This window comes from Sminthopsis crassicaudata, chromosome 1, assembly GCF_048593235.1.
Source record: "Sminthopsis crassicaudata isolate SCR6 chromosome 1, ASM4859323v1, whole genome shotgun sequence".
Classification (NCBI taxonomy): domain Eukaryota; kingdom Metazoa; phylum Chordata; class Mammalia; order Dasyuromorphia; family Dasyuridae; genus Sminthopsis; species Sminthopsis crassicaudata.
In genome coordinates, this window is record NC_133617.1 from 213,555,353 (window position 1) to 213,567,699 (window position 12,347).

General features: G+C 32.5%; 1 protein-coding gene across 1 annotated transcript in view; it reads right to left on the reverse strand.

The window, feature by feature from the left end:
- Positions 1 to 12,347, reverse strand: part of CDH7 (cadherin 7) — a 218,789-nt gene that overhangs the window by 28,812 nt on the left and 177,630 nt on the right. The gene's annotated exons all lie outside the window — the stretch shown is intronic.

A 12,347-nucleotide genomic window follows, 5' to 3' on the forward strand; every position in this document is an offset into this window, starting at 1 on the left:
CCCAGTTTCATCAACCCACCTACTTAATTTGTGCTCATACATGATCAATTAATGAATCATTTATCTTTGTTATAAATTGTCCATTTTGTTTTTTCATCATTCTACCTTTTAAGGATTTCATCTTTTCACTTAGTTTGACAAAAATATGTGTCCTATTTAATTATTAATTAGCATTTAAATAGGATCTTAAGATTTGCATAGTGCTTTAAAAATATTCTCATTTTATCTTGACAACAACAACCCTGTGATGTAGGTGCTATTATTATTTCCATTTTGGCAATCATAAATTAAATGACTTGCCTAGGTTCACATATTTAGTAAGCATCTGGGCCTAGAATTTAACTCAGCTCTTCTGATTCAGTATTTTATTCACTGTGCCATGGTTTACTGTATTATAATTATCTCAATTTTAAATCAATAAAGGAAAACAATATATCTAGTATCATCAAACACAGAATTGTTAAGATATATGAACAGAAAGAAAAGTGGGTTGTTCATGCAGGATTGGCTTATACTTATATATAGAGCATATAACCCAGAAGGTCTCAAGGCCAGAGTAGACAGGTACACTAGAAGCTCTCAGAGGCTGAGACAGATTCATTACATCTTCCACCTTTGTGGTGGCTGGAGGCTAAAGCACAACCCTTTAGATTTGGAGAGATTCATAGGGCAGAGAAGGAGAAGGAGCTCAAGCTCTCAGAACCACAGAGAGAGATAGGCCTCTAAGAAAGCTAACCAGGAGATAAGGCTTTGAAAGAGACAGTAAAGCAGGGGTTCTCAAATTACAGCCCGCGGGACAGATGCGGCCCGCTGAGGACCTTTATGCACCAGGTTATGGCAAATGGGCTGAGACAGAGTGTGAGTTTTTGTTTTTACTATAGTCTGGCCCTCCAATAGTCTGAGGGACAGTGAACTGCCCCCTATTTAAAAAGTTTGAGGACCACTGCAATTAAGGATTTGGACTTTAACACCTGGCTGTACTTGTGGTGATTACTAAATTGAAATGAAGGCTGCCTCCAGAGACCCCAAGAAAACCTCAGCAAAGAACATTACATTTTAGAGAAAACATTACATAGCTTTCTTTACTTTGTTTCAAGTTCTGGCCTATAACACCTTTCTTTTTTCCCTCCCCTCCATCTTAAATTGGTAAACAAACATGTATAGGTTATACATATACAAGTACACTTAACATATTGCCAAATTAGTCATTTTGTGAAAAAAGAATCAAAACAAAAGGTAAAGGGTGGGGGGAGCCATGATGGTAAAGACTAGACAGGTCTTTGGACTCTTCCTGGCTTCTCTTAGATGAACATTAGATCAAGCCTCTGAAAAGATTTTGGAATGACAGAATCTAAGACTATTTGGAGTACAACATATTTCAAGAGGAATATTTTTTAAAGAATTTCACAAAAAGTCTGTTTTAACCAGACATGGTGAAGGAAAGAAATGACTGAGCTCAGGCACAGCTCAGGGACCCAGAGTGAAGTGGTCTCCAACTGTGGGGGAGGAGAATCTGCTGGGAGGGTTTTAGAAAAAATATAGCAGCATTAACTCCAGATTGCTTCAGAAGCCAGTGGATCAGCAAATTAGCTGTGAGGTATCCAATGCAACTTCAAAAGGCAAATAGTGAGTCCCTGAACCCCAGAATAATCAGGGAATTGGCCCCACTCATCCAGAAAAGAAGTAAGACAGCAGCACCAGCTCCTGTGCAGTGTGAAGCTGCTGTTACCTGTAGAGGAAGCTTGGGACAATCTGCTCTTTGCCATAAGAGCAGACCTCAACCTTTAAAAATGAGCAAAAAGCAAAAAGAGCTCTGATCATAGAGAGCTTTTATGAAGATAAGGAAAAACATAATTCAAACCCTGAGGAAACTCAAGGAAAAATGCTACCTAAAGAAGCCCCAAAGGGTGGTATGAACTGGTCTCTATTTCATAAAACTCTCTTGAAAGAATTCAAAAAATATCTTAAAAGAGAGTTAGAATAAAAATGGGGAAAGGAAATGAGAATTTTGCAGGAGTGCTTAGGGAAAAAAAAAGCACCTGAAGAAAATTCCTTTAAAAATAGATTTAAGCAAATGAAAAAAAAAAAAAACATATAATTAATAACAAAACAGGTTTCATGAAATGGAAAAAGAAAACAACTTCTTAAAAAATAGAAAATGTGACATGGAAAAAAAATCCAATGTTCATTTCATTCAATTCATTTAAAAGTTTAACTGGCTAAATGCAAAAAGATAAAAAAGGTAACTGAAGAAAAAATATGTCAGTAAAAATTAGAATTGAACAAATGAAAGTGAATGGCTCAATGAACATCAAGAATCAGTCAAACAAAACTGAAAAAAAATGAAAAAAAAGAAATAGAAGAAAATGCAAAATACCTCACTAGAAAAACAATTGACCTGGAAAAAAAGATCCAGGAGAGACAATCTAAGAATTATTCTACTACCTGAAAACCATGATGTTTTTTCCATCCAGCCTAAGCAACAACTTTGAAGAAATCATCAAAGACAATCACCCTAATGTCCTATAACCAGAGGGTTAATTAGCCTTTACATTAGAATTCACTGAACACCTCCTGAAAGAGACCTCAAAATGAAAACTCTAAGGAATATTGCAGCCACATTTCAGAATTATCAGATCAAGGAGAAAATACTGCAAACAGCCAAAAAGAAACAATTAAATTATTGAGGAGCCCCAATAATGATCCCACAACTTAGCAGGTTCCACTTTAAAGGACTAAAGGGCTTGAAATATGATATTTCAAGGAACTTGGATTGCAGTCAAGAATCAACTATCCAGAAAAATTAAGCATTATCTTTCAGGAGAAAAGATGAGCATTCATTCAGTGAAATAGGTGAATTTCATTTATTTTTGATGAACAGATGAGAGTTGATCATAAAATAATTTGATCTTCAAATACAGAACTCAAGAGGATAAAAAGGTAAAAAGGAAAGAAACAAAGCCTCTTTCTTTTATAAGTTAAAAAATTAACATGCTGAAATGGAAAGATATGTTTAACACTTGAGGACCGTAACTCTATCACTAGAATATTTACATAGTATAAATATAATATGAATTTATTGTGATGTTTTATGTTTTATATGTTTTGTGATTTATATGTGATGATATAAAATGAAATTAGAGTTGGAAAAGGAATTTTACAGGAAGAAGAGGAAAGGGGAAGTAAAGTAGGGTAAATTATATCTCACAAAGAAGAAAAAAAAAGACTTATTAATTACATCTAAAGAAAAGAAGGGAAGAAGATTAGCATGGGTGAATCTTATTCTCATGAGATTTGGCTCAAAGAGAGAATACTTTCATAACATTTGGCTCAAATAGAGAATATGAGACATATTTAGTTTCAGAGAGAAACTTGATTAAGCCTAGAGGGAAGGAGAAGGAGAAAAGAAAGGGGGAGACTAATAGAAGGGAGAACAGAAATAGAAGGGGAAAAGGATAAGAAAGGGGGAGGATCTGTAAAAATGGAGACTTGTTTGAGAGAGGTGGTGGTCAGAAACAAAACGCTGGGGAGAAAGGAAAGGGGAGGGGGAAAGGAAAGAGAAAATTTTAACTTGGGGAAAATAAAATGGCAGGAAATAGAATGTGAATAATTTTAAATGTGAATGGGATGAATTCTTCCATAAATTGGAAGTGGATACCACAGTGGATTAAAAGCCAGAATCTTACAATGTGTTGGTTACAAGAAGCACATTTAAAATGGAGGTAAAAGAATGGAGCAGAATCTATTATGGCTCAGCTAAGATCAAAAAAAGCAGGGGTGGTAATCCTGATCTCAGATCAAGCAAAAGCAAAAATAGATCTAATTAAAAGAGATAAGGAAGGTGCCATACATAATGAAGTAGTACCGATTTTAAACATATATGCACCACATGATATAGCATCCAAATCTCTGAAGGAGAAGTTAAGAAATTTGCAAGAATTCGACAGCAAAACTATACTACGGGGAAATCTCAAATTTGCTCTATTAAAACTAGCTAAATTGAACAACAACATAAATAAGAAAGAAATTAAGGAATTAAATAGAATTTTAGGAAACTAGGTACTATAAAACTTTGGAGATAGTTCAATGGTGACTAAAAAGGAATATACTTTTTCTTAGTTGTACACAGAACCAATACAAAAATTGACCAAGTTTTAGGGCACAAAAACCCTCAAAATTAAATGCATAAAGGAAGGTATAGTAAATGAATATTTTTTCATATTATGATATAATAAAAATTACATGTAATAAAGGGTCAGGAAAAATAGACCAAAAATTAATTGGAAACTAAATAATTTAACCCTAAAGAATACTAGATGAAACAAGAAATCATAGAGACAATAAATAATTTAATACAAGAGAATAACAATAATAAGACACTGAAATTTATAGGATGCAGCCATAGCAGTTCTTAGGGGAAGTTTTACATCTCTAGATGTTTACTTGCAAAAAGTAGAGAAAGAGAAGTTCAAAGAATTGGACATGCAAATATAAAGTTAGAAAAGGAACAAATGAAAAATCCCCAATTAAATACCAAATTTGGAATTCTAAAAATAAAACAGATTAATGAAATTGAAAATAAGAAAACTATTGAACTAAATGCGTTTGTTTTATTAAAAAGCCACCAAAAGAGATAACTTTTTGGTTAATTTGATTAGAAAAAGGAAAGAAGAAAATCAAAATGTAAGGATCAAAAATGAAAAGGGGAAACTTTCTATCAATGAAGGCAAAATCAGAGCAATGGTTAGGAAGTATTTTGCCCAATAAATTTGATAATAAAAGTGAAATGGATGAATACTTAAAACATATAGATTGTCCAGATTACCAGAGGATGAAATACATTACTTAAATAGTTCCATTTTATCATAAAGAAATTGAATAAACTATTAATCATCTCTCTAAAAATAAATCTCCAGGCCCAGATGGATTTACATATGAATTCTACCAAATATTTAAAGAACAATTAATTCCAATACTATGCAAACTTATTTGGAAAATAAGGAAAGAAGAAATCCTGCCAAATTCTGTTTATGACACAGATATGGTGCTGATACCTAAACCAGGTAGGATGATAACAGAGAATTAAACTTATAAACAAATTTCTTAAATGAATATTGATAAGAAAATCTTAAATAAAATATTATCAAAGAGATTACAGTAACTTATCCCTAGGACAATACACCATGACCAGAATGTGTGCCAGGAATGAAAGGCTTGTTCAATATTACAAAAACTATTAGCATAATATACTATATCATTAACCAAATTCATAGGAATCATTTGAAAGATAGCAGAAAAAAGCATTCGACAAAATCCAACATTCATTCTTACTAAAAACATTAGAAAGTATAGAAATAAATCGTGTTTTCCTTAAAATGATCAGTAGCATCTATTTAATAATACCATAAACAAGCTCCATATGTGATGGGAAAAAAATAGACCCATTCCCAATAAAATCAGGAGTGAAACAGGGTTGCCCCTTATCACCATTATTATTCAATATTGTATGAGAAATTGTGGCTTTAGCATTAAGAGAAGAAAAATAAAATAAACAAATTATAGTAGATAATGAGAAAACCAAATTATGGTTCTTTGCAAATGATATGATAGTATACTTAAAAAATCCTAGAGAAGCAATTAAAAAAAAAATACAACAACAACACTACAAACAATTCACAACTTTAGCAAAGTTGCAAGACACAAAATGAATCCACAAAAATCAGCTGCATTTCTATACATTACCAACAATGTCCAACAGCAAGAAACACAAAGAGAAATTCCATGTAAAAGATGATATAAAATATTTTTATTTACCTGTGAAGAAAAAGTTGGATACTTTATGAACAGAATTATAAAAGAGTTTCCAATGAAATAAAGTGAAATCTACTCAAAAGCAAGAATATAAAGTGTTCCTGGGTAGGCTGAACTAACATTATAAAAATCATAATTCTACCTATACCATTCTATTTATTCAGTGCCATAACAATCAAACTTCCAAGAAATTATTTTACAAAGCTAGAAAAAAAATAACAACAAAGTCCATCTGGAAGAACAAAATGTCATGAATTTCAAGGAAACTAATGAAAAAACTGCAAATGAAGATACCCTAGCTGTACCAGACTTAAAACTATATTATAAAGCAGTGGTCATGAAAACCACGTGGTACTAGCTAAGAAATAGTGTAGTTCATTAGTGGAATAGGTTAAGCTCACAAGATACAATAGTTAATATAATCTACATAAAGACCCCAGTTTCTGGCATAAAACCTCACGAATTGACAAAAAGTTCTGGGAAAATTGGAAACTAGTATGGGAAAAATCAGGCATTGATCCATACTTTACCAAAATAACAATGAAACAGGTTCATAATTTAGAAATGAAGAGTGATACTATAAGCAAATTAGAAGAACAAAGGATATTCTACATCTCAGATCTGTGGAGAAGGAAAGAATTTGTGGCCAAAGAAGAACTAAGGTGCCAGCAAGTTGGGAAAATTTATATCAAAGGTTTCTGATAAAGACCTCATTTCTAAAATGTACATAGAATTGACTCAAATTTATAAAAATGAAAACCATTCTCCAATCAATAAATGGTCAAAGGATATGAACAGTTAATTTTCAGAAATTAAATGAAAAGTCACATAAAAATGCTCTAAATCATTACTGATTAGAGAGAAGCAACTTAAGACATGCCTAAGGTACTATTGCATATCTCTCAGATTGGCTAAAATGACAGGAAAATATGATGAATATTGGAGAGGATGTGGGAAAACTGGGACACTAATACTTTGTTGTTGGAGTTATTAACTGATACCACAATTATGGAGAGCAAAATTGAACTATGCCCAAAGGCTATCACCTAAGCATATCCTCTGTCTCAGCATTGTTTCTACTAAGCCTCTATTCAAGAGATCATAAAAAAAGAAAAAGAATCCACATATACAAAAATGTTTGTAGCAGCCCTTTTTGGAGTGGCCAGGGAACTGGAAATTGAGTGGATGGCCATCAGCTGGAGAATAACTAAATAAGTTATTGTATATGAATATTATGGAATATTATTGTTCTATAAGAAATGATCAGTAGGAATATTTCAGAAAAGCCAGGAAAAGCTTTTATGAACTGATGCTAAGTGAAGTGAGTAGAACCAAAAGAATATTTTACAAAGCAACAACAAGATTGTATGATGATCAAATCTGATTGGCATGGCTCTGCTCAACAGCAAGTGATTCAGGAGAGTTCTTCTAGGCTTGTGATGGAGAGAGCCTTCTGCACCCAGAGAGAGGACTTTGGGAACTGAGTGTGGATGACCACATAGTATTTTGACTTTTTTGTTATTAGTGTGCATTTTGTTTTCTTTATTATTTTTCCTTTTTGATACAATTTTTCTTGTGCAGCATAATTGTGAAAATATGTATAGAAGAATTGCACATGTATAACATATATTGCATTACTTGCAATCTAGGAGAGGAGATGAGGAGAAAGGAGGAAGAAAGATTTGGAACACAAGGTTTTGCAAAGGTGAATGCTGAAAATTATCTCTAGATGTGTTTTGAAAATAAAAAGATTTTAAAAAAGAACAAAATATAAAAACCATGACACAGAAAAAAATCAAAACAAACAAACAAAAAAAGTAAGAATAATGTTTCAATCTGCATTCAAAGGCCATGGTTTTTCTCTGTATGACAAATGCATTTTCAATTGTGTTTTGTGAAATTTTCTTAGATAATTGCTCTTCTTAGATAAGGAGAGTAAAATCTATCAATGTTGATAAATATATAGTATTGCTGTTACTGGGTACAATATTCTTCTGGTTTTGTCCATTACACTCAGCATCAGTTCATATAAGTTTTCAATTTTTTTTTTTTCTGAAAACCTGCCTACTCATCATTTCTTATAAAACAAGAGTATCCAATTACATTCATATAACACAACATCCTCAGCCATTTGTCAATTGATGGCCATCCCCTCAATTTCAATTTCTAATTCTTTGATACTACAAAGATATCTCATATATATTCATGTACATATGAGAACTTTTCCCTTTTTTATGATCTCTTTGCGATACAAGCAGTACAACATTACAGTAGTGATATTGCTAGATCAAAGGGTTTGCAGTTTTATATTCCTTTGGGTATTGGTTCAAATTGCTTTCCAGAATCATGGATCTCCCACAATATTTCCAACATTTATTATTTTCCTTTTCTATCATTTTAGCCTATCAATTCTTTGCCATCTTAATTGAGCAGCATTATATTAAAGACTTTCTCTAACTTTGTTTTTTTATATTTTAATAGTTTTTTTTCTTTACCAGATATATGCATGGGTAATTTTACAACATTGACAATTGCCAAACCTTTTGTTCTAATTTTTCCCCTCCTTCCCCTACCCCCCAGATGGCAGGTTGACCAATACATGTTAAATATGTTAGAGTATAAATTAAATACAATATATGTATACATGTCCAAAGAGTTGTTTTGCTGTACAAAAAGAATTGAACTTTAAATAGTGTACAATTAGCCTGTGAAGGATATCCAAAATGCAGGCTGACAAAATTAGAGGGACTGGGAATTCTATGTAGTGGTTCATAGTTATCTCCTAGAGTTCTTTTGCTGGGTATAGTTGGTTCAGTTCATTACTACTCTATTGGAATTAATTTGGTTCATCTCATTGTTGAAAATGGCCACATCCTTCAGAATTGGTCATCATATAGTATTGTTGTTGGAAGTATACAATGATTTTCTGGTCCCACTCATTTCACTCAGCATCAGTTCATATAAGTCTCTCTAGGCCTTTCTGAAATCATCCTGTTGGTCATTTCTTACAGAACAATAATATTCCATAATATTTATAGACCCCTCTAATTTTTTAAACCACTGCTGTGTAAAGTTCTTAGTTCAGTTTTCCTGGGGTCTCTGGGGCAGACTTCCTTTCAGTACAGTAATCACCACAAGAATAGCCAGGGGTTAAAGTACAAATCCTTTATTATCTCTTTCAAAGTCTTGTTTCCTTGGCTGGGGCTGGGCAGCTTTCTTAGAGGACTTCAGGAGTCTTGGTTTCAGCGGAGAAGTGAAGGAGACCAGCCAACCACTAGGAGCCTGACCTAAGATGGAATTGTATGTCTCTCTCCTTCACTCCAAGAGCTTAAGCTTCTGCCTCCAGTTCTCTTGTCTTCTCTGCCTCTGAATCTGGCTGAGTTTGTTCAAGCTTTTATGCTCTCTTATCATAGGTGTGAATCTTGTAGAACTATATTAAGTACTAAGTACATGTACTGAAGGAGAAAACTATTAAGCACTATGTTAAACTAGATAACCATTGCCTTTATCAATTCCACTGACTTAACACCATGTAAGAATCCTTGTTTCAGAGTTCTGGCCCATTACACTTCTGTTCTCCCAAAGAGATCTTAAAGAAGAGAAAGGTTCCCACATGTGCAAAAAAATGTTTGTGGCCGCCCTTTTTGTAGTGGCTAGACACTGGAAATCGAATGGATGCCCATCAATTGGAGAATAGGTAGGTAAATTGTGGTATATGAATGTTATGGAATATTATTGTTCTGTAAGAAATGACCAATGAGATGATTTCATAGAGGCCTGGAGAGACTTACATCAACTGATGCTAAGTGAAATAAGCAGAACCAGTAGATCATTAAAAATATGTTTAAATTATTTTACATATAATATGGGGGGGCATATCAAAAGAAAAAGTTCCTTCTCAGTAATATGTTGCAATATTTTCAAACACACAACATACCTCTCCATTGTCCTCTGTGAGATACTCACTTTGAATTTATTTGGTGATAGCTATTCCATGACTCACTGCCATAAAGCAATATCATTTGAATGATGTTATTTAAAAATAAGAATCTTGTTTCCATGGGAAGTCTGGATTATTAAAGGAGTTTCACAATTTCCTAAAGTACTGAATTCTGCTATAATGATGCCATAATAATAACAGTTTATTTCCATATGCCCTTTTATACTGTACAAAAGCACCTGGCCTAAGCAGATTCATCAAAATAGACTTGAGAAGTTCTATCCAATGATTTTCCTGTGACTATGTGTACAGTTGAAAAAAGTACTTGTGTTAAATTCAGAAGATCCAGATTCTTGTCTTGATTCAGACATTTACTAGCTATATAATCCTAGACAAATTGTTTAATCTTTCATCTCATTATTTTCTTCAACTGTAAAATAGAGATAAGCATGCCTACACTATCTATATCAAAGACTTATGAGAAAACCTTTCCTAGAACCTAAAATGTATTGTAAATACCTTGTGATTGTTAGAACTTAATTTATTCTGGCTTTCTTTTTGATATGTCCTATGAGTAGTGGTTGTTTTGGAACATTTAGTCAATATATATCTCTTTACCCTTTGAGGATAACATATGAAAGAAAACAGAGTAGAAATCCAATATCATAGAAGGAAAAGAAAAGTTAAAATTCAGTAAACAGAAGAGAATCATGAGTTTGAACAAGGGCAAATTTCAAACAAGAGGATAAAAGGGGAGAAACTTTTTATTTATTTGATAAAATCTATTTATCACTACTAGTACATAAATTCAAAATTAGGAGCAAAAATATTTAACCTAAAAAACTGTCAGAGTGTGGAAAGGGCTGTATTTCTTTCCTGATAAGATGACATCTGCAATATTAAGTTAAGTTTTAGGCAGTGAATTTTTTTTAATTATTTTTTTACAAGAACATGGAATTATGTTTAGTAAGTCTTAAAAAAGAAAGACCCATTATGGGGCAGGTGTGTATTAGGAAGTGAGGAGGATGGTAATTTTTTTTTAATGATTGGAAAGCTGTCATATCAATCAGTATTTATTAAGCATCCATTATGGCCCAGGTACTATTCCACATGGAAGAGACACTAATATTATTTTAAGGCAAATTTTAAATTAATACAAGAAAAATTATACCAATAAGTAGAGCAACCAGAATTAGAAATTATTGTTTAGAATAGTTATGAGTTAAGAGAAAACAATTATTTTTCCCTTGCTCCATTTTTTATACCATATAAATACCTATTCTAAATATTAGTTGTTTTCTTGTCATGTAATAAAATAAGAAAAAGAGCAACTAATCAATACTATACAACTTAAAATGAATCAGTCATTATCAGCAACATAATTATCCAAGACAATCCCATTGGATTCAGTGAAAAGAACTGATGCAGTGAATGCAGAAAAAAGCATAATATTTTTATCTTCCTTCCTCCCTTCTTTCCTTCTTCCCTTCCTCATTTTCTCCCTTTTGTCCTTCCTTCCTTCTTTCTTTGACTCATTTCTTCCTTTTTCCTTCTTTCCCTACTTCCTTTCTTCTTTTTAAAGTTTTCTTCTGCAAAATTACTAACATAGAAATATATTTTACATGATTTTACATTTATAATCTATATTATATTGTTTCTATTTCAGGAAGGGGAAAAGGAAGGAAGGGAGGGACAGAAGTTGTAACTCAAACCTTTAAAATATAAAGAATGATTAAAATTGCTTTATATGTAATTGGGGAAATAAAATATTATTTAAAAATAATAATAGCTAACATTTACATAGCACCTATTATGTATGTCAGACAGTGTCCTAAGTGCTTTAAAATTATATAACACTTAAATAGCAAACCTAGGAATCTACTTTCTGTCTGAGAGACTACATTTAGCACTGGACTAATTATAATCTTAAATGGTGTCTAAGTTCTGATTCCTAACTCTTCTATTCAGAGACACTGCCTCCTGGATAGCTTTGTCACTTGGGTTATGGAGAGAATGTGAACAGCTGTGAAGAACAAACCGCCTTGTGTAAACTGATTTCAACAAATAATGTGCAAATTCCCTCAGCAAACAAACAAACAGAAATGCCTAAACCTTAGCATGATAGTGGCAATAGGGTGGTCAGATGATGTTGAAATAACGTATTTCACTATAGTGGGGTGCAGAAATACTAAGAAAAAAAAAAACATTATATACTATAAACCTGGTTATAGGTTGATATGTTCTATCTTTGGGATAAAACTGAATTCATTTTGCATGAGCCTCTTTGTCCACAAAAGTGAGACTACCATATTACAATCCTCATATGCTTCCTTTTTTTGCCATATAGTTAGCTTTATATATAAGAAGAAAAAATTATACTTCCTTAAAAACAATACTCTCAGAATTACTTACAAAGCACATGTAGAACAAACAAGCTTTTTTCTGTATCATTTTCAAGTACAATTCTGCCTGTAGCAGTAGAATTTTGCTTACATGAACTAACTTATTAATTTGTTCATATATATTTATTGAATAACATCTATATTCTGGACTCTCTAATGTTAAAAGGTAAATTAATTAATGGTTTACTTCATGA